Source organism: Dryobates pubescens, chromosome 7 (genome assembly GCF_014839835.1).
Source record: "Dryobates pubescens isolate bDryPub1 chromosome 7, bDryPub1.pri, whole genome shotgun sequence".
Classification (NCBI taxonomy): Eukaryota; Metazoa; Chordata; class Aves; order Piciformes; family Picidae; genus Dryobates; species Dryobates pubescens.
Window position 1 is genome coordinate 6857076 of NC_071618.1, and position 23041 is coordinate 6880116.

Here is a 23041-nt window from a genome sequence, read left to right on the forward strand (position 1 = left end):
AGTATTACAACTTAATTCTACTGCTTATAACAGTACTGGTAGAGAAAGTTCTACTTCTAGATACTATATTTGTAAGTTTACAGTTCATCTATTAACAGTTGCTTTAAAGTGTATAGTAACAATATTGGGTTTAATTAATTTGATACCCTTTGATATCAGGAATTTTCTCAACCACTTTTATTGGAACAGAGCTATGCAATGCCCCTCGTCAATTTGTCATATTAGTATACTCATATATTATAAATTAGAATAGAATGGGATGGAATGGAATGGAATGGAATGGAATAGAATAGAATAGACCAGGTTGGAAGAGACCTTCAAGATCATCGTGTCCAGCCTATCATCCAATCCACCTAATCAACTAAACCATGCAAGCAAGCATCCTATCAAGTCTCCTAAACACCTGCAATGATGGTGACTCCACCACCTCCCTGGGCAGCCCATTCCAATGGACAATCACTCTCTCTGTGTAGTACTTCCTCCTAACCTCCAGCCTAAACCTCCCCTGGCGCAACTTGAGACTATGCCCTCTTGTTCTGGTGCTGGTTGTCTGGGAGAAGAGACCAACCTCACCTCCCTACAACCTCCCTTCAGGTAGTTGTAGAGAGCAATAAGGTCATCCCTGAGTCTCCTCTTCTCCAGGCTAAGCAACCCCAGCTCCCTCAGCCTCTCCTCACAGGGCTTGTGCTCCAAACCCCTCACCAACTTTGTTGCCTTCCTCTGGACATGCTCCAGCAAGTCAACCTCCTTCCTAAACTGAGGGGCCCAGAACTGGACACAGTACTCAAGGTGTGGCCTAACCAGTGCAGTGTACAGGGGGAGAATGACCTCCCTGCTCCTGCTGGCCATACTGTTCCTGATGCAGGCCAGGATGCATTCCTCTTATAATAGCGCATTCCTCTTCTCATCTTCTTTAAGTAATTCTCTTTAAATAGAAATGGGCTGGTGGGAAAGATCTGTTGGTTAGAGCTCTGGTGATATATGCAGAGAATAAACATAAGTAGGCTGGCAAAATGAGGAAGAATTGTGTATTAAAATGTGCTTGGGGTTTTTTTTGTTGACGTAAAGGAAAACGGTTGTGTTTTATTCAGTTGTGAGCACTGGAAAAGATTATCTCTTAGCTAATTATGTATGAGCATGTCAGATGGATTGTTATCAGTCCAAGTGATATTCACAAGTAACAAAAAAAGGGGACTGTGTGGGGACACAGTAATTCCTTTTAATTTCAGGGAAATCAGATCTGTTCAGCTTTGAACCCCAGAGAGCAAGTGTAGCTCCCCTTGGTCTTGCATAGTTTTTAGCATAGTTTTGATGATCTGGACGAGGGCATCAAGTCCATCATCAGTAAATTTGCTGACGACACCAAGCTGGGGGCAGGAGTTGATCTGCTGGAGGGTAGAGAGGCTCTGCAGAGGGACCTCGACAGGCTGGACAGATGGGCAGAGTCCAACGGCATGAGATTTAACACATCCAAGTGCCGGGTTCTGCGCATTGGCCACAGCAACCCCATGCAGAGCTACAAGCTGGGGTCAGAGTGGCTGGAGAGCAGTCAGGCTGAGAGGGACCTGGGGGTGTTGGTCGACGGTAGACTGAACATGAGCCTGCAGTGTGCCCAGGCAGCCAGGAGGGCCAATGGCATCCTGGCCTGCACCAGGAACAGTGTGGCCAGCAGGAGCAGGGAGGTCATTCTGCCCCTGTACACTGCACTGGTTAGGCCACACCTTGAGTACTGTGTCCAGTTCTGAGCCCCTCAGTTTAGGAAGGATGTTGACTTGCTGGAACGAGTCCAGAGAAGAGCAACAAAGTTGGTGAGGGGTTTGGAACATAAGCCCTACAAGGAGAGGCTGAGGGAGCTGTGGTTGCTTAGCCTGGAGAAGAGGAGACTCAGGGGTGACCTTATTACTCTCTACAACTACCTGAAGGGAGGTTGTAGACAGACGGATGTTGATCTCTTCTCCCAGGCAAGCAGTACCAGAACAAGAGGACACAGTCTCAGGCTGAGCCTGGGAAGGTTCAGGCTGGATGTTAGAAAAAAGTTCTATACAGAAAGAGTGATTGCACATTGGAATGGGCTGCCTGGGGAGGTGGTGGAGTCGCCATCACTGGAGGTTTTTAGGAGGAGACTTGATGGGGTGCTTGGTGCCGTGGGTTAGTTGTTTAGGTGGTGTTGGATTGGTTGATGGGTTGGACGCGATGATCTTGAAGGTCTCTTCCAACCTGGTTTATTCTATGTATGTATTCTATGTATTCTATGTATGTATTTCAATATTTTTCTGGCACATATATAAGAACAAGGGAGTGATGAAGATGGCTAAGAGGAAAGGCTTTGTTCCAGAAGATTTGGTCCAAATATAGAGGGTTTGGTTTGGTTGCTTGCTTTCTTTTAGGAGCATATAACACAAACTGCCCCCCAACCAACCAAACAGAAAAAACCCCACAACCCCCAAACCAAAAACCACAAACCACAAACACATTCTCTTTGATGGTGGGAACACTGCAATACAATGTAACATCTCTTCTATGGACTGAGAGACTTGGGGCTATTTAGTCTTGTGAAGAGAAGGCTGAAAAGGGATCTTATCAACATCTGTAAATGTCTTTCTGTGTAAAGAAAGTGTTCTTTGAACACTATTTTGGTGGATGTGATAGAATGTGTATGGAGAGGAGATTGCTCTTAACTGAGGCATGGAAACTAGACTTTTCTGTTCTACTTTTTGTTTCCTTGGAGAATACATATATTTTGAACAACATGAGGGAAATTTCATCTCTCTTATGTGTAAACCCACTTTCTGAATACTGAGATATAGCACAAACTGTAACACCATACATCACAGACACAAAACATAGCTAATAATTTAGTGAAATAAGGATGTAGTGATGGCTATTTTATTCAAATTACAGTATTTATTTAGTCTTAGCTTCCATGGAAGCCTTGATAGATGTACAGATTAATCCATGCCAGGGAATGTTCTCGGGCCTGAAACTCAATCATCCAGGCCATTAACTTGTTAGAATTGTGCCAGTGATGGCTTTGGCCTGGGTGAACTCTTCTAAAATAATTTCTGGGGATGGTTTGGAAATTAGCATGGACCAAGAACCATTCTCAGTAAGTAATCTGGAGATTGCCACACTGCCTGTGACTCTAAGAGAGACTTGATTCAAGAGTAAGGACATGGGCTTCACCATGCCAGCTGCCCTGGTGAACACAGAACAGGCCTGGGCACATGTGAAAGATGAATATAGGTAATACTAAAGAGTCCAAAACCAGACTCATGTTTTTAGTGGCTGATTCACTTGAAGCGTCTCATTTTCTATTTTCTTCCTACAACATTTTTGCAGGTCCTTTTAATCTACAGCATGGCTAGCAATGAATAGGAGCAAGAGTTGCCAAGATTTGTCAAGTTTAATCTTAAAGCCAAACCAAAACATAAACTTTCAGTGCCAGTTCAGCCTTTGCCCAACAGTTGCTTATTCTGGAGCTTATCAATGCCTTCAAGAACAGACTCTCTGCTAACTTTATGAAAGCAGGCAGGCAAATGTGAGCAATCAGATGTTATTAGCCACTAGCTTCAATGTTTTTCTGGAGGCCTAGATGGAGCATAGGTATCTGTCTCCCTCACAATGACTATTTGAGAGCACCAGGCATGTGGAAGCATACAAACCTGAGTGCTCTCTGACCAAAGACAGAACAATCTCAGAAAGGAAGGTGCCAATACATTAGAGGTCTGGGAAGGCAAGCAGATTGGATCACTGTCTGAGGTCTTGAACTGAAGTTGATTAGATCACATTCTGTGCAAATAATGAGAGGAAATGCTACAGATGTTTTATCATTCTTATCTCTCTCTGACCAAGAGCTGTTTCTCAGCAATTTTCAATGATATTCTCAATGATATGGATGTCTACTGAGTAAGATCTTTGCTAGGGCATCCCAGGGATTCAAAGGAGTGATTAATGCAAACATCTTTGTGCTTTCACTAATAAACAAACAAAACCAAAAAAATGCATTTAAAAAATGTTATGAGCAGCTCCTCTACTGGCTGTGAGAAGGAGGGTATTAAGAAACACCTGAGTCTAAGGTACATGGAGTGTGGTGGGTTGAAATTTCCCCCCCCCGACATTAACTTTTCCAGACCAACTCAGTTAGAAGCAAGTGAAGCTGTATTTACAAGCAAAATCTACATTCTACAATGGAATGCAATGAGTATGTACAAAATATACAGTATTTACAATATTACACAGATATGTACATTTAGCAAACAACACAAAAATTCCCCTGGGTTCCACTGCCCCCCACCCCCATCCCAAGAGAGAAAGGAGTGGAGAGAGCAGCAGTGGGTTAGACTTAGACAAGGCCAGCCAAAGCATGCAGATTATCTCTCTTGAGTGAAGCAAAACCAGCCAGAGATCAGAAGAGAAGAGAAAAAAGGGAAGAATTGTTACGGTACAGCTTGTCTTATTCCAGATATTTACCCAATGAATTTGTTTAGAATAATCTTTTCTTTTCTTTTTTGCAGCCAATAGTGATTTATTTATATTTTTCTACTTTTCTGCTCAAAATCTGTAACTGAATGTGAAAGGCATAGCCTAAAACCACCACATGGAGTCTTTTCCAAATTTATTAATAACTTTTATCTCATTGCCAGCAGGCTCATCATCAGCTTTGGAATCCAACTCTCAATTTAGCTTTACTTCATGAAAAGGGCCTCCAAATCTTTCCATTTCTGCATTTCAGTAATCTTCCTCATCTGTGATACTAGTGTTTGCTTCCTACTTTTTCTTCAGTGTTTTGTCCTCTTAAGAGCATCACCTTGACTAATAACGTAGACAGTCCTGGGCAGCCAGTGCTGGCTGGGATTTGGAAGAGTAAGCACCACAAAGAGAGGAGAAAGCTGGTCCCAGACTCCCGAAGACCTATATCTCTGCAGCAGCCTATCCCTGAGGTTATGCCACTGCCAAGGGCTGTAATGGACCAGGCCCTCAGGAACAGAATGTTTTCTTTTTTTGTTATTGGTTTTTTTTCTAATTCAGCTGATAATTATCAAGCTCTATTGAGAAAATATAAGACCTAGAATTAGATCATCACATGTTGTTTTGACCGAAGCTGCAGACTTGGCTGAGGTGTGCGTTGATTAGATAGTATGTGTTGATTCCATTTCATGTGTTGCCTCTGCCTAAAAACTCAGGGGTTCCTAAACACACAGTTGAACAAACCCTTCAACACGAGACAGAGAAAGGATGCTTCTCCTTCTGTAACTACAACATGTTAGTGATTCCCTGGTGCAAGTAATGCATTCCCAGTTCTGTTTAAAAACTTGGGAAGCAGTCACAACACTATGTTTACACACTTTGGATGAAGTCATGTCGTGAGAGCAATGCTGAGAATTTCACTCTAGACTGGAGCCAGAATTTACCCTTTCTCGTGCTTCTTGATCTGCCCTGCATGAACTTAAATTAGGAGCTAATCTTCCTCTAGAAATGCTGGGCTCCAGCCTAGGGAGCCTGCCCGTCTCGTCTGCTATGCCAAAATAATCCAACTCCAGGGCTGAAAATAGGAAAAGCAGCTGGTGTGGCTTAAACACTTTTTTATTCTCACAAACCAGATTTACTTCACACAGTCCTTTTCAGGGCCTCTTTTTAGGATTTCTATTTAATGTGAAAGACTGGAATCTACAGAATCCTCTTCTCTTAATGCTCAGGAGCACTAGATGTTAATTTCAGATCTTTCTAACCAGCAAGTACCCAGAGTACCTGTATATTATCATGGCTGAAAAGTACAGGTACATGAATCTGCATCCCTTTGTATTTCCTCATTGATTTTTCTTATACATAAAAAAAAAAAAAAATGTAGTGGTAGCCTTAGTGCCACTCAGCTTTCTTTGGGGGGGATTTCTGAACAGTCAAATGGAAAGGCTCCACATGCTGGAGCTGTGCCATTGCTAGATAATGTGCACGGAGAGGTCTATGCCCAATGAGGACAGACAGGTCTGTTCTCAGGTGCATATAGTTCTACTAGGAGCAATTAAATCCTCTTCAGTGCCTTTTGGCTACACTCTACCTGGCATGAAGGTGAGAGTAGAGACCTATCAGCCTTTATCAGTCTATGCAGCACAATGGCACAAGAAGAAGAAACAGGAATGGGCTTCCCTGCACATCCTGATTGAGGTACAGCAGCCTTGGTTCCTTCAGCTGATGCAAGTATAGGTGGTGGTGGGAAGGAAGAGATGTGTGCAGAGCTGCTGAATGACACCACACCTGTATGCTGGGGGGTTGCTATGTTGCAAACCAGTATGTTGCCAGAGACAGTTGTTCTGACTGTACTAGGGAGCTGAGGCCACACAAATCTCCAGTGAGGAAGTCCACTCCTTCCTTAATACCCCAGACCTCTGGCAAACCCAAGCCTGGCACTGGAATGCAACTGCATTTTTTTAGTCAAGTTTTGCTAGCTATTGTCTCTCAGGATGAGGCTGTAGACCTTCCCATAATACCTGCCACAGCTCTTTTGTGTACTTAAAAACATAGATTTACCATGGACTGTTACACAAGTTTCTAATGATGCAATTAGCTGATATTCAAGGCTGTAATCTTAGTTGTTGCTTGATGCAGTTAGATACTTAATTGCCTATTATAGTTGATTACTTACATTGATTACATTACCTTGATTATAGGGTTTGTTATGTGAACTGATTGCTCTGTCCTGATTATAATGATGTTGTGCCATGTGAGTAATTAACTTTTCCTCTAGAATGCAGAACTGTTTATTTTGGTTTTGGTAAAGTAACTCAAATACATGAAATACAACCCATCTCCCTTCTGCCTTAATGCTTCCAGAATAAGAGAGATAGAAGTCTCTAAATAAACTACTGCAAGAAATATCATTTTGCAAGACACTACATTTATACACCTGAAAGACTGAATATCCTGATGACTGAAATATAGGGGGGTTACATTTATAATGCTCTTTTGTCTTTATTTTACACTACAAAGAAGGAAAAGAGGCTGCATTAAATGCATCCAGATGAGCACCATAAAGATTGAATAAATATACAAATAAACATACAAATAAAATTCTAGAGTCTTAATTAATGTTGCAGAGGTGATTTTTCTTTTCAGGGCATGGCATGCCACTGCCAAGGACATTTAAATGTCCCCATTATAGTCTAAATAGTAACAACTTTATTTATGACATTTTTATGTTAGGTATTGAGCAGAAATCACACAGAAAGTGTTTATGTCCAGTAATTTTCCACCACAGCTCCCTATCAACCCTGTAAAGGGAAGACCTCCACCGACACGTACCACAGCACACAAGAGACCAGGCTGATAGGGCGCATCACAGTATCTCAGTATAACTAAGGTTGGAAGAGACCCCAAGGATCATCAAGTCCAACCTGTCCCAACAGAACTCACAACTAGACCATGACACCAAGTGCCACTTCCAATCTCCCCTTGAACACCTCCAGGGACGGCAACTCCACCACCTCCCTGGGCAGCACATTCCAATGACGAATGACTCGCTCAGTGAAGAACTTTTTCCTCACTTCGAGTCTAAACCTCCCCTGGCACAGCTTGAGACTGTGTCCCCTTGTTCTGGTGCTGGTTGCATGGGAGAAGAGACCAACCCCTTCCTGTCTACAAACACTTTTCAGGTAGTTGTAGAGGGCAATGAGGTCACCCCTGATTCTTCTCTTCTCCAGGCTAAACAATCCCAGCTCCCTCAGCCTCTCCTCATAGGGCTTGTGCTCAAGGCCTCTCCCCAGCCTTGTTGCCCTTCTCTGGACACATTCAAGTGTTTCAATGTCCTTCTTAAACTGAGGGGCCCAGAACTGGACAAAATGGAAAAGAACTGTAGAACTAGGCTCCCACATACAAGGGTGTAAAAAGTCCATGACAGAAGCCCCAGGAGGAATGGAAAGACATGAGTTATAAAATTGAAGTGGTCTAAGCAATTAGTGAGATGTTTCATGCATACCCTGATTGCTCAGGTACAATAAGCTTTTCCCCATCCTCATTGGCTTGTCATTTTGGAAGCTCACATGAATTTCAGATCGGTGTTCAAATACATGGTATTCAGTGCCCCAGAGGTTAAAAAGTCCACTGGATATACTGCTGATAGGGAGCATGGAGAGAACTGCCCTGAGGCATACACACCAGGAAATGTTAGGCAGGTTTGATAAAAAACCAATAATTAAATATGATAACAACATACTTTTTCAAACTTGGCCTTTCTCTTCAATGATTAAATAAATATATTACAAGTAATAGACAAGTACTAATCTGTCAATGCTGCTGCAACACACATTTTAATAGGCTCTTAACAGAGCCATGAATAACCATCAATCAGAACATGATTGAATACCTGGGAAGACACTTTCCATGGACATTCTTTGCAACTGAATCATCATCCACCCACAGAGAAAAAGCTTCCTGCTACGTGATATTGTTACTTCTTCTAATCATGGTTTCTTCTTAAAGATGAAACAAATAATACCTTTGGCTTTTTGAAACCTTTTGCTAGGGCAAACTGTAGCTTGCTTAAATACTCTTGATTTTTAATCTAGCAGAATATTTATTTATTTTCACTCCACTAGTTTCTGCACAGGGGAACACAAAACATTGTTTTTCCTTTGACAAATGATGGGGGAAAATGCCAAGAATTTTTGCTTTAGTCTGAAGTCTGTGGGTGGTTACTCCCTCTCGCCCCCATGTATCTGTGCAGCAGCTTTGAATTTTTTTCAAAGAAGAGAAACATCTGTTGATAGTCCAGAGACATTTCTGAGAATAGGAAATAATGAAGGCAATCATCTTCTGCTGGCAGCACATCAGAGGGAATAAGATTTTTCTTTTCAGAGTAGACTGCAAGCCCTTCGCCCCAGTCACCCACTTGCTTTGTATAAATTCCATCATGGCTAGTGCTGTGTAAAGTAAGGTTAAAGATGGAACTAGACAGCAAATCTCTCCTGATCCAAGCTGCTATTCTACATTGCTAAGTAAACTCCACCATAGAACAGGTTTTTGAATGTATAGGAGCCACATAGATGCAGAAGGCCATAATCTATGGGGACAGATGCAGAATATAGATTAGAATAGAATAGAATAGAATAGAATAGAATAGAATAGAATAGAATAGAATAGAATAGAATAGAATAGAATAGAATAGAATAAACCAGGTTGGAAGAGACCTTCGAGATCATCATGTCCAACCTATCATCCAACACCACCCAATCAACTAAACCATGCAACCAAGCATCCTGTCAAGCCTCGCCCAGAACACCCCCAGCGACGGCGACCCCACCACCTCCTCAGGCAGCCCATTCCAGTGGGCAATCACTCTCTCTGTGTAAAACTTCCTCCTAACCTCCAGCCTAAACCTCCCCTGATGCAGCCTGAGACTGTGCCCTCTTGTTCTGGTACTGGTTGCCTGGGAGAAGAGACCAACCTCTGCCTCACTACAACCCCCCTTCAGGTAGTTGTAGAGAGCAATAAGGTCACCCCTGAGTCTCCTCCTCTCCAGGCTAAGCAACCCCAGCTCCCTCAATCTCTCCTCATAGGGCTTGTGTTCCAAGCCCCTCACCAACCTTGTTAATTTATGTACAAATGCAGAAGGCTGTTATCTGTGGAAACTAGAATAGCAGTGTCATTCCAAACATGGGTGAAATCCTGCTCACTTTCTCATCTTGTATTAGTTCTTGCACTAATAATATGATTATTGATGTGAGTAAAATGTGTTGAATTTCCTTCCATATGTCTGGAGTTGACTTACAATATGGAGTTTGCATCTATCTAATTACACTAGAAGCAGAGCTAAAATAAAGTGACTTAATTTTGAGAGCCAAAGGAACTGGCAGTAGCAGATTTGTTATTACCCCAAGAATTCTGCCCTCTTGTGCACTGACATTGTGCTCTCTGTGAGATGGGATCACGTAATTCAATGGCAGGGGCATCTAACCATCAGCGTTCACATATGCAAATGTGTGGGTCGTTTCCTTAATGTATTCTCAGAATGCAGACTTCTAATTTGAAATAAAGAGTAGTGTTCCTTTCTCACTACTGCATGCAATTGTAGCAGGATGCAGTTCTTTATTGCCTCTTCAAGGAATTTCTACCTTGAATGACCAAAAGTGTGAGCTGTTACATCTCAACGAGGGAAGCCAATGGACCAGTGTTTGTGTCATGGGGCTGGGGAAAGCTGGACCATTCCTTGTATTTGCCTTTTGTCCTACACAGTGGTGCAGACGAAAAGCCAGGAGACTCTGAGACAGCTCTACCTCTGTCCTGGGGCTGCAGAACAGCATAGGAAGACCATGTGGTAGGTTGTAGAGAGATGCTGATGGGAAAATAACTGTGAGTCTCTCTTTTTCCTTCCCATCAACAAGCAAATTGCTCTTTGGCATCCAAACACAATGTGTGCGCTGCCTAATGGTTTAGGCATTTCTGTTTGCTTGGGCCAATATCAGACCTTTTCCCTCAATAAAACATGTCACAGAAGGAAAGAAATTAAAAAAAAAAAAAAAAGGATTTTTTGGAGAATTTGCAATTTGACTAAATCTGAAAGGCACTTCAGTGGGGAAAGAAAGAAAAAAAACCCAACAAAACCAACCAAGCAAACAAAAACCCCCAACCAAACACACAAAGGAGAACAAAGTAAAAGGAGCTGTATAACCAGAGGGGGTTTGTCTCTGCTAATGTGAGAGGCTCTGCAAACTAGAAGGGGGACTTTAAGAGGTTCTCCACAAAAAGATCTGCCATTGTTTTTCTTAGTGGAAAATACCTAGCAACCAAAATAAAGCATCCTACCAGCTCCTCTGTAATGTCAGTAAGTCCAGACTGTATCCATAGTACTTACTTGCCTGGCAGCAGAGAAATATTTGGCTGCAGATTCATGGGGACAAATACCCTGAAGCCCTCCCCTGTCTCTGCATTCTAGACCAGAAAACATTAGCAAGATGACAGTTTTGGTGCCAAGCTCTTGGATGCATCCAAAATAATCATCTTTGGGCTGTCTTTTGTGTTATCCAACACCTGAGCAATAGTGGGTTTAGTAGAGATGTTTTTTCAGTTATGCTAAAGATTGCATTTCCTTTGCAGATTTGAAAACCAGTAAATCTGGATCATAAATCCTGATAAACAATTTTCAGATGGATTTGATATGTGAACCCCTAAACATCTTTCAGAAGAGACCAGGTGCTGGCACCGTGCAGAGAGATCTGCTGACAAGAATCAATAATGTTTCCACCTGACCATAAAAGTAGTCCACAGGGCCCTTCTATAGGTCTAGGGAGGTTCTACTCCTCCTCTACTCTGCCCTGCTGAGACCACACCTGGAATACTGTGTCAGATTTTGGGCTCCCTAGTTCAAGAGAGACAGGGATCTGCTGCAAAGAGTCCAATGGGGAGCTACAAGGATGACTGTGAGACTTGAACATCTCTTCTATGGACTGAGAGACCTAGGGCTATTTAGTCTTGTGAAGAGAAGGCTGAAAAGGGATCTTATGAACATCTGTAAATATCTGAGCAGTGGGTGTCAGGATGAAGGTGACAGTCGGGTTTTGGTGGTGCGCAGTTGTAGGACAAGGAACAACAGGTACAAGCTAGAACACAGGAGGTTCCAGCTCAACACAAAGAGACACTTCTTCATGGTGGGCATGACAGAGCATTGGAACAGACTGCCCAGAGAGGTTGTGTAGTGTCCTTCTCCAGAGACTTTCAAAACCCGCCTGGATATGTTCATTTGTGGCCTGCCCTTGGTGGTCCTGCTTTGGCAGGGGTGTTTGACACAGTGATCTCTGGAGGTCCCTTCCAACCCCTAACATTCTGTGATTCTGTGACTCTTTGAAGACCCTGCTCTAGAGACACCTTCTGAATAACACAGACTAAGTAATTTCACCCCAAGACATATGCATCAAGTTCATGACTTCTGGGTAAACTTCATCAGATCATGTAAAAAGAAGCCTGGGGTTTAAATATTTCAGTGACAGAGAATCATCCATAACCTTGACAATGCTGTGCCCATAATTCAGTATTGTCAAAACTGCATCAGTTTCATGGTTTGAATGTGTTAGCAGACATTAACACACTGCACTGGTTTTTGTATGCGAAACTAAAAGCCCTCTGTTGAAAACCATTTATCAAAACTTCTGATAACCTTTGATTATGTGGATACCTTAGAGAGACCAAGATCAATTCACCTCTCAACCTCTTCTTTGATAAATAAATGAAATAAATTCTGAAGTTCAGATTTTCCTTCTCTGAGCTCTTCCAAGTTGATAATGTCTTTCACAAAGCACAAAGAAACACCAGAGATTAAGTCAGTAACCTAGCAATGGTCCCAAAGGGTACAACTATATTGCCTAATAAAAGTCAGATATCAGCCTGCAGGCCTGAGGCTACATGGTCTCATCCACACTGCTCAGCCCCACACAGCTTAGCATCATCCCTCCAATTCAGTTTTGTTTTCAAGAGAGCTTGTGAGGGTGGTCTGAAACTGACATGAAGTGGCAGCTAACCATTACACAGAGGTCTGATACTTAAGTTTATTCTATAACAGCAAAATAGACATGACCACTAATACCTTATAAAATACCTGTCATTACATGCAAATCATACACACTATTGTGCAGTAATTCCTGGGTAATATTTTCTCAGTTAGCTATGGTATCCCTCTGGAAGATTTCTTTGCATTCAGACTTTTTACCACATTGATCATAGAATCACAGAAACATTCAGGTTGGAAAAGACCCTCAGGATCACCAAGTCCAACCCATAACCCTAATCTGCAAAGCTCACCCCTAAACAATACCCCCAAGCACCACATGCAAACCACCTTTAAACACATCCAGGGCTGGTGACTCAATTACCTCCCTGGACAGCACATTCCAATGCCTGACCACTCTTTCTGTGAAAAAAATTTTCCTAATGTCCAGTCTAAACCTACCCAGTCATAGCTTGAGGCCATTCCCTCTTGTTCTATCTTTAATTACCTGTGAGAAGAGACCAGCACCAGCCTCTCTACAACATCCTTTCAAGGAGCTGTTGAGAGCAATGAGGTCTCGCCTCAGCCTCCTCTTTTCCAAACTAAACAGCCCCAGCTCCTTTAGTCACTCTTCATAATTTTTTTCATCCCTCCTTAGACTCACTGATTTCCAAAACACAGTGGCTCCATCCTAGAGCCAGGATGTCCTTTCTCTCTACTCTTCTCCTCATGCATGAGCTGAACGTACTAGAATGGGAAAAAGGCATCCAAAAACCCCTCCTATGGCCCAGAAAGATTATTCTGGCAAAACCACAATTACTTGCACCAGTATAAGTGTGGTTATTGTAGGCAAGATCTTCACCTGAAAGGAGGTGAGTTTGATTGAGTGCAGGCCAGAGCAACAAAGCAACAGCAACAGAGAGCTTTCAGGCTCTGAGGTGGCTGGAAGCACCAAGTATCTGTTGATATCTGTAACTCATTACAGGGCTCTTAAGACCTGTCTGGCATGAGGACCTCATTGACCATCTGGATTGTGATGTTCAAAGAAGATTTGTCCTCTGATTAATGAATGCACAAACATAAGTGTTGTGCAGATGTGGTCACCTTGCAGTACAAAAGAGAAATCTTGGCAGATTGGCTTAAGATGGTTGCAAAACTCTTTCTTTGCTCCAACCCTAAAATTAAGTTAATAAAAAGGAATTAATCTCCCTTTATAATTAATTGCTACTGTAGTAATGCAGTCTGTGCTTTCTATCTTAGTGTCACATGCAAAGGCTAATAGTGGTGTTAATTTTGGGGAATAGTTGACCACTGTCTTCAAAATTTACTGCTTATAAACTTTAAAAGCACTTTGTGTTTAAGAAGTTAATAAATAAAGCATTATTCACCTTGGTATATCATCAATATAAAAATCACTACTGAGCTAGTGCTAGTTTTCAGTTATAAATATTTAGTGCTCACTCTGCTAAAAAAACCCCACAACCAACCAACAAATGCATTTATGGTATATACTATGCCATGCTATTATACTGAGTTATGAATGATGGAAATGGAATGAGAAATAATTAGCTGCAATTTTATCTCATGTAGCAGCATGGAGAAAGTAAAATGCATTTAGTGTTCCTCTCCAGAGAAGCTAGCTAACTTAATAGCAATGAGAAATTACTTACTCTAGGAGTTGTGTTTTCTGCCACCAGTTGTCAAGGTAACAACTTTGTAAGATGTGGAATACAACCATTTGTTTTTCACTTCAAAGGAAAGGCCAACAGGTCTGCTCAGAACATTTTCAAATTACTTTTTAGGAGATCTGGTCTGAATTGTACAAGGCTTTGGAGTGTGATCATAAGCCATGCTACATGCCATGGGGTTATGAAGTCACTCTGTGTTACACTGGTCATTAATGAAGCAGCTGGGCACCTCTGTTGCACTGCACTTCTTGACTGAGTGTCCCTAATCTGCAGAAGTAGCTTCAAAAATGGGAAGAGGATTGACATCCTTGGCCGCTTCATGTGCAACCACCAGATGGTGCCATCAGTTCTTGAGCACACACATGTGAGCACCTGGCCTCTTCTGCCCGAGGTCCCGTGCTTACAGCAGAAATCATCAGATCTTCATGGCATTTCAGTCTGCACTTCTCTAGTTAACTAATGTCCTTATCTGACTCCTCATAATGTTTAATTGTTTCAGTTATCACTGCATTCACTGCTTCTAATCTGGCTTTAAACCGAGACAAGTGAATGTTGCAGCCTCAAGGCCTGGTTGTGTCTTCTCTCTAGCTCCCAGCTACACCTTCCCACTGCTGGCACCAACGGCTGTCAGTCAGTCTGCCTGAGGTACACTGCATGGGACAATCCCACTGCGACCCAGCTTAGCAGGAGGGGAAAGCACATGGGGTGAGTTATCCCTTCAGTCTGCCCTAAGCAAGCTCCTGTGTTCCTCACCTCACAAGGGGTGAGGCAGAATTGTGAGACCAGGGGAAGAAGGGATGCCACTTTTTGACAGCCAGTCTTATTTAAAATCCCACAATTGTGTTTGGTTTTGTTTTGGTTTTACTTATGACAGCTGACTGGTACTCTGTAACCCACGAAACAAAGAAAGCACTGATGTCTGCCAAAACTGATAAACCTCAAGGTGCTAATTCAACTTCCCTGTTATCTCCAGGAGCTTCTTTCCTGGGGAAGGATCACCAAGTGGCCATGGTGATTTTGCAGCTTCTGAGTCTAAAGGCATGAAATACTGTGTGACTTAGAGTATTCCACGCTTATTTTCTGAGAGAACAAAGCAGCACTCAATTCCCTGATCTAGTTTCGGTAGCAGAGAAAGGTGCAATGTAAAATAGCTCTGATCTAAATCTTTTGGAGGAACTGAGGGAATGGAAACCCACACCTACTTTTTTTTTTTTTTTCCTTTTCTTTTCTATTTTTTTTTTCTTTTCTTTTCTATTTTTTTTTCTTTTCTATTTTTTTTCCCCCCCCCAGGGCTGGCTGGAACCTCAGTTTTGGAATACAGTTATTTGTTCACTGGACAAAGGCTGCCATCTTGATGTTAGTACAGCAGCTTTGCAGCTCTACCAACCAGAACAGAATAGAACAGAACAGAATGGAATGGAATGGAATAGAATAGAATAGAATAGAATAGAATAGAATAGAATAGAATAGAATAGAATAGAATAGAATTGACCAGGTTGGAAAAGACCTTCAAGATCATCAAGTCCAACCCATCACCCAACACCAGAGCGTAATTTACATCAGTATCACCCAAGAGAAAGACTCTGTTTTCCCACTGCCATGACTCTGTACTTCCCAGAAGGTGAGTTTATATCATGCCTGTCTTTTTCTACAAATAAGACAAACAGACATCTCAAGCTTAGTTTCTAAACTCCCTAATCTATAGGCAATTACCCAGCTGATACACTTTAGCAGTCCACAAGCTGCACAAGTGAGTGAAGATGCCTTGCTAGGACTAAGTATTTTAGTATCCTCTGCTTCAGCTACAGATTGATTTCAGGACTTAGTGACAGATTAGATGTTCCATTTTAATTAGTTCCTTAAGCCACAGCTATCAAGAGGAAGAAACTAGATCAGTTGAAAATTAAATTAATTTAGTGTGACACAGAAGTGGCTTTGCAGAAGAGGAGAGGAATCAAAGGAACAGCTTATAATTGCCTGGTTTGATGTGCAGTTATATCTCATGATGGACAAGCAACTCTGCCTTTCCACAGCACCCTCCTTTTCTTTAAAAAACCCATATCCCTTTAACATCTACATGAGTTTTGATAATTTCATTCATCAATGTAAAGCTGGCACAGAGACATATAAAGTGTGAAATGGGAGCCCAAGATTAGAGCCTGACTCTCTTTCTGTTCCAGTTCTTGCACATCTGAAGTGCTGAGAAGAGCTTGTGAAAATCTGCTATCGTAAATCAGAATCTGGTATGTTCTCTGCTGTTAGGCAGGTTAGGATTTGAACCTTTGTTTTAAGTGAGTGATGTCATACTTATGGCACCAAGAAGCCTCTCCTGTCTGTGTATGCAATCTCATTAAAATGCTTTAGCTCACTAAAATGCAAGATCACTTACCATGTGTACATACAATATATCTCAAAGCCACCACAACATATCTTTATCCCAGAGGCACTACAGTTGGGACCCAGTCTCCTTCAGAATAACTGTTTACAGAATTATCCTACATCACAAACCCCTTACAGATAGTCTCTTATTCCTCTGTCATTTCACTATTATGATCCAAGGCAGTCTGTAGCAAGAATAACACACACACACACACACACACACACACACACACCCCCCACACACACACCCAAATCTCCTGTAAACAAAGCAACCATTTGGGTTTGTGTTCTCTAGTGGCAATGAGCAAATGCCCTCTAATCTTGAGCAGGATAATCTTATAGATATGTAGAATTTTGTTTCCTTTTTCTGGACCAGACTTCCCAATGTTTCACAACTTGCTTCTTTCTCAGTCTCCTTTTTTTGTGGACACGAGAAAATTCTTGACTGGATTAGGGTCTACCTACGTAAAAATAGAGGTCTGAAACTGCAAAACAACAGTGCAAGATGCTTTTCTCCTCAGGATCCTATAATTTCCCTCAGCATAGTCCATTTCAGGTTTCAATTTCTAATATAGCACCTGATCTGGAATAACCTCAGGCAACAGATCAAGTCCACAAGGTAGCAGTTTGGCAAATAAACAAAAATAACCCAGATACATTTGTGGACAAGTGGAAATTGGGTGCTTTTGTAAAAGTAATGGCCAGCTGCAAATCTGGCTGCATTAGCGAAACATCACCAGTAGTCTGAAGGAAAGAGGTTATTTCACCTTTTTCATTGAACACTCGTGAGGCCACATCACTCCAATTTTAATCTCTCTCCAGTGTAAGAAAAACCTTGACAAATTACAGTGTGACCAGTGGAGGGCCACTAAATTATCAGAAAAATGAAGGACAAGATGTACCAGATTGGGTTGAAGGAACTAGGCTTGTTCAATAAGGAGAAAGGGGTATATTTACTGCTTTACTGAACTGCCTGAAGAATCGTTATAGAGAAAATAAAGCAAAGAGGGGTGCAGAGAAAGCATACTGACAACACTCCCAAGGTGCAATTTCACTGCTGGGGGCAGGAGTTGATCTGCTGGAGGGTAGAGAGGCTCTGCAGAAGGACCTTGACAGGCTGGAGAGATGCGCAGAGTCCAACGGCATGAGATTGAACACATCCAAGTGCCGGGTTCTGCACATTGGCCACAACAACCCCATGCAGAGCTACAGGCTGGGGTCAGAGTGGCTGGAGAGCAGCCAGGCAGAAAGGGACCTGGGGGTACTGGTCAATGGTAGGCTGAACATGAGCCTGCAGTGTGCCCAGGCAGCCAAGAGAGCCAATGGCATCCTGGCCTGCATCAAGAACAGTATGGCCAGCAGGAGCAAGGAGGTCATTCTGCCCCTGTACACTGCACTGGTTAGGCCGCACCTCGAGTACTGTGTCCAGTTCTGGGCCCCTCAGTTTAGGAAGGAGGTTGACTTGCTGGAAAGAGTCCAGAGAAGAGCAACGAAGTTGGTGAGGGGTTTGGAACACAAGCCCTATGAGGAAAGCCTGAGGGAGCTGGGGTTGCTTAGCCTGGAGAGAAGGAGACTCAGGGGTGACCTTATCACTCTCTACAATTACCTGAAGGGAGGTTGTAGACAGATGGATGATGGTCTCTTCTCCCAGGCAGCCAGTACCAGAACAAGAGGACACAGTCTTAGGCTGCACCAGGGGAGGTTTAGGTTGGATGAGAGGAAGAAGTTCTATACAGAGAGAGTGATTGCCCATTGCAATGGGCTGCCTGGGGAGGTGGTGGAGTCACTGTCATTGGAGGTGCTCAGGAGACTTGATGGGGTTCTTGGTGCCATGGTTTAGTTGAATAGGTGGTGCTGGATTGGTTGATGGGTTGGACGTGATGATCTTAAAGGTCTCTTCCAACCCAGTTTATTCTATTCTATTCTATTCTATTCTATTCTATTCTATTCTATTCTGTTCTGTTCTTTTCTGTTCTGTTCTATTCTATTCTATTCTATTCTGGCGTTCTCGTTGCTGTTATCCCAAGCTCTTCAGCTCTGTTTTTTCCTTCTTAGTAGATCCCTTCTAACAAATCTGCCTGGACATGGTTTGAATATCTTGTAATCAACAAGATCAAAAAGAAATTCTTATAGTCAAGCTAGTCCTGTGCCTGAGCCCTTGTTTTTTTCTTAGAGCTTTCAGGAATGTCCTGAGTCTGTTTTCTATCTCATACTTCAGGAAAATGTGAGTGGCCATGTATCAGTACTAATGTTCCATGATTCCCAGCTGAGCATGTGAAAAAATGATACAAAGCATTTGTCTCCACAGCCTAAAATAGCTGCCTATGGTTTTGCTATCTTTTCCTAACATTCTCGGGAAGATCTTGCAGGCAATCTCCTCACAGCATAACTTGCTGTTGGCTGTTTCAGTTTCTTCCTGGGGGATAACTGTAAAGCTAAGGCTTGTGTGGCAATAACCAAGGCTTGCAGTCACGAATAACAGGGAGGCACTATGTATGGAAGGTGGGACAGGGGCGGGGTGTCTCACTATGTGGTGAGAGGAGTCTGTTGAATGAACTCCATGAGCTGTTGCACAACCGGGTTGTTCTCATTTGCTAAATAACAAAATGTCTCAAGCAAACATGAATGCAGATAATGGATTCCTGTGATGAGCTTTTTCCCCCCCCCTTTTTTCCTCTGAAATAGCATCACTGCATATAAATTCCAGCTTGGATTTGCTTCATTTATTCTGGGTTTGTTAACTTTTTTTTTAAGGTGAAAAGTGCAACTAAAGGACCAATAGTGAAATTAACTTCTCACAGTAAATTATATCTGTTTTGGTTTTGGTTTTGGTTTTCTTAATAAGCTATTGCTATTTTGAATCAAGCTACTTCTCCTCCAGTGTTGTTAATTTTATAAGTGCCATGCTCCAGAGCTTTCTATTCAGGAAAGTGTTTCAAAATCCATCTTAAATAATTTAAATATCTCTTTTTGGAAATACATCTCTTTCCTGGAAGAATTTTTGTCCATTTTATGTCTTCTTGGGAAGAAAATTAAACAGAGAAAGTATTTCATTATTCTACCCACAGTTTTACAAGAGCAGGAGAAAATATGCAACAGTAATGGGCTCCGTTTCACAACCTACAGTAAGAAAAATCTATAATAATGTGATTTGTCTTCTTCACATCCCTCCTAACTGAAATTAAGTTAAAAATAAAATGAAAAACAGAAGACATTTCTTATTCCAGATTGATGTGAAGGATGTTGTATTTCTTGTAAGTCTGAAGCCTGCTTGGCTTCAGCTAGTACTTCTCCCTCCAGGAGAAAAGGGACCTGGGGTCTTGGTGTTAGCACCCTGATACTGGAGACAGAAAAGTAAATGCTGCCCAACTCCTCCTCAAGAAAACTTCATGGCTTTACTGTAGATCTGGGCACCTGCTCTGACATGACAGGAGCTTGTCCTTTCTCTGATAAGGAATCAGACAGTTTTGTCTGACTCTAGAGCAGTTATTCCCTAAAGGCAGTGGCTAAAGAAGGAATGGCACAATGTAGGTCTGAAAATGGCTGCTACTGGCCTGTGAGAAATGGACTGAACATGGTGGTACTGCTTTCCCTGAAGGAAATCAGCTGTGATGCAAAGTGGATGTAACATAGTGCCAGTGACACCATAACCTGCATGATACACCTTCTTTTGATAAGGCCTTACCATTCCTGTACTTGCACTACCACCCTTAAAGATGTCCCCAGGTGTGTTAGAGAAATTAGGTGATGTACCCCTGATCCTATTAAGCTCTGTATTAAACAGAGGAGGAGTTTGAGACTAAGTTTGACCATGTTGACACAAAAATTAGTTTTCCAACAAATTGTACCAGAACATATTTCTTTGTTCTGTAATATGTGAAGAAGACCACAAGAGAGATGGATGTGATAAACAATACTCATACCAAGCATAAATATCTGGAAATAGATTTCCATGTAACATATCATGCCATGACGGGAGGACATTTGTGTTGTTAGGTTGCACACCTCCAGTACTATGAGGGATGGCTGGATGGTGACCAGCCCCTTCCAGTCTCCAGTTCTGCACAGATGATGCAGTCATGCCCAGCAACTGACTTAACCAGATACAGAACTGCACTCATTTAATAAGTCCAAGTGCCGGGTGCTGCACTTTGGCCACGGCAACCCCATGCAGAGCTACAGGCTGGGGTCAGAGTGGCTGGAGAGCTGCCAAACAGAGAGGGACCTGGGGGTGCTGATTGACACCCGCCTAAACATGAGCCAGCAGTGTGCCCAGGTGGCCAAGAAGGCCAATGGCATCCTGGCCTGTATCAGGAACAGTGTGGCCAGCAGGAGCAGGGAGGTCATTCTGCCCCTGTACTCTGCATTGGTTAGGCCACACCTTGAGTACTGTGTCCAGTTCTGGGCCCCTCAGTTTAGGAAGGACATCGAGACACTTGAACGTGTCCAGAGAAGGGCAACAAGGCTGGGGAGAGGCCTTGAGCACAAGCCCTATGAGGAGAGGCTGAGGGAGCTGGGATTGTTTAGCCTGGAGAAGAGAAGGATCAGAGGCGACCTCATTGCCCTCTACAACTACCTGAAAGGTGGTTGTAGACAGGAGGGGGTTGGTCTCTTCTCCCAGGCAACCAGCACCAGAACAAGGGGACACAGTCTCAAGTTGTGCCAGGGGAGGTTTAGACTCGAGGTGAGGAAAAAGTTCTTCACTGAGCGAGTCGTTCGTCATTGGAATGTGCTGCCCAGGGAGGTGGTGGAGTCGCCGTCCCTGGAGGTGTTCAAGGGGAGATTGGACGTGGCACTTGGTGCCATGATCTAGTTGTGAGGTCTGTTGGAACAGGTTGGACTTGATGATCCTTGGGGTCTCTTCCAACCTTAGTTACTGTGATACTGTGATACTGTGATACTGTGAAGATTGTACAATGCCACATTCTTGGTTGAGTACAATGACTCTGCCTTGGTACTTTCCTATGATCACTCACTGGCTCACTTTCTCTCCAGAGAGAACTGCAATGAACTAAAACACTTTTAGCCCATCATGACACATCAAGGACATGCTACAACAAGCAATGCCACACATATATTTCTGCTACAATAAAGAGGAGGAGAATTTAAACTCTAGGTACTATGTATGAGGTGCTGTTTCTTCATATAGAAGGGTATAGTAATAATTCTGACTTTGACATTGTTGGTTATGATAGGAAGAAATGTCATTTCCAGAACAGCCAAGTAACATTATGTGAAAGGAACTTAAAAGAGTGCAAAGTTACAAAGGAAGTATCTAGAAAGATGATAGGGGCAATGACTTGCTCTGTGCTTGAGCACACACATTGTCCTCTGACACAATAACCTGCCTCAGAGAAGGTAACACCATGACCAGCATCAGCAGTGGGTGACTGCAGCTACATGGCTGCAGTGCAGTTATAAGAATGTACAAGTACCTTTTGAATGCTTTCTAATGATCATATCAAAACAGGACAAAAATAAGTGTGGCTTCTGAGAAATTAGGAGACAGGTCCAGTATCTGAATAACTGGCAATGACTTTCTGGAACACATTCACTGAATTTTAAAGATGAAGAAACCTAAACAGGAATCTGCTGTCCTGCTCTTTTAAGCAGCTCCCATGGAAAGGCTTCCTGGGCTTATGTTCATCAGAGACAAAGTTAACCCAGGTGTCATCCACAGCAACAGCAGGGCAAATCCAAGTAAAAGCAGGCTACTTCAACATCATGCAGGGTCTAGTATAACACAAATGATTGCAATGCAGTGTTTATTCATGCTCACATTGCACAACTCACTTGTTTATATCAATAGAATCTCCCTCCTTGTGCAATGCACGTGAGGTTGTGAATTCCACATTTGGTTTAAAGCCCCCTTCAATAACAGCAAAAATCAGTTTACAGCTTTATGCTCCAAGTGATCCAAAGCCTGATTCTGATGCATTTGCTAACAGAAAAAAAGAGTTCCACTGATGCCAGTGGTGCTATGGTGCCTCTCAGTGAACATAAGCAGAAAGATGAATGGGCCCATGATATTTCATAGCAGTGAGGGTGCCATATACCATCATACTTGCTGTATTATGTGGCACACTGCATCTGAGTTACAGTGTCTGTTAAAACATATAATTATTTCCTGATGCTTTTGGAAATCAAAACTCAATTGAAAGGCTGGGTTTAGTTAGATTTGTAGAGATAGAACAGCAAACAACACATATCTAACAAGGAAACTAGCATATTTAATGAACCCACAACCCAGTCTGTCTTGTTCTTTTGTTGATCCCTTTTGTCAAATATTTTAATTTGAACTCCATGAACCAAAATTTAAAAACCACCCAAGTTTGTGTATTCCTTACACAAGAAGGTCGTGAGAAAGACTCCAAGGCTCTCAGACAGTAATGAACTACTAGTAACACTACTGCAGCTGCAGTACCTTGAAATGTCCTTTTGAAACAGAGATGGAAATAGGTTTGGGGAAAGAAGGAGGACTGCATTTTTTGAAGACACACTGGAA

The 23041-nt window shown here is 42.5% G+C and overlaps 1 protein-coding gene across 2 annotated transcripts in view; it reads right to left on the reverse strand.

The window, feature by feature from the left end:
- TMEM255B (transmembrane protein 255B) overlaps window positions 1-23041 on the reverse strand; it is an 80782-nt gene that overhangs the window by 23645 nt on the left and 34096 nt on the right. The gene's annotated exons all lie outside the window — the stretch shown is intronic.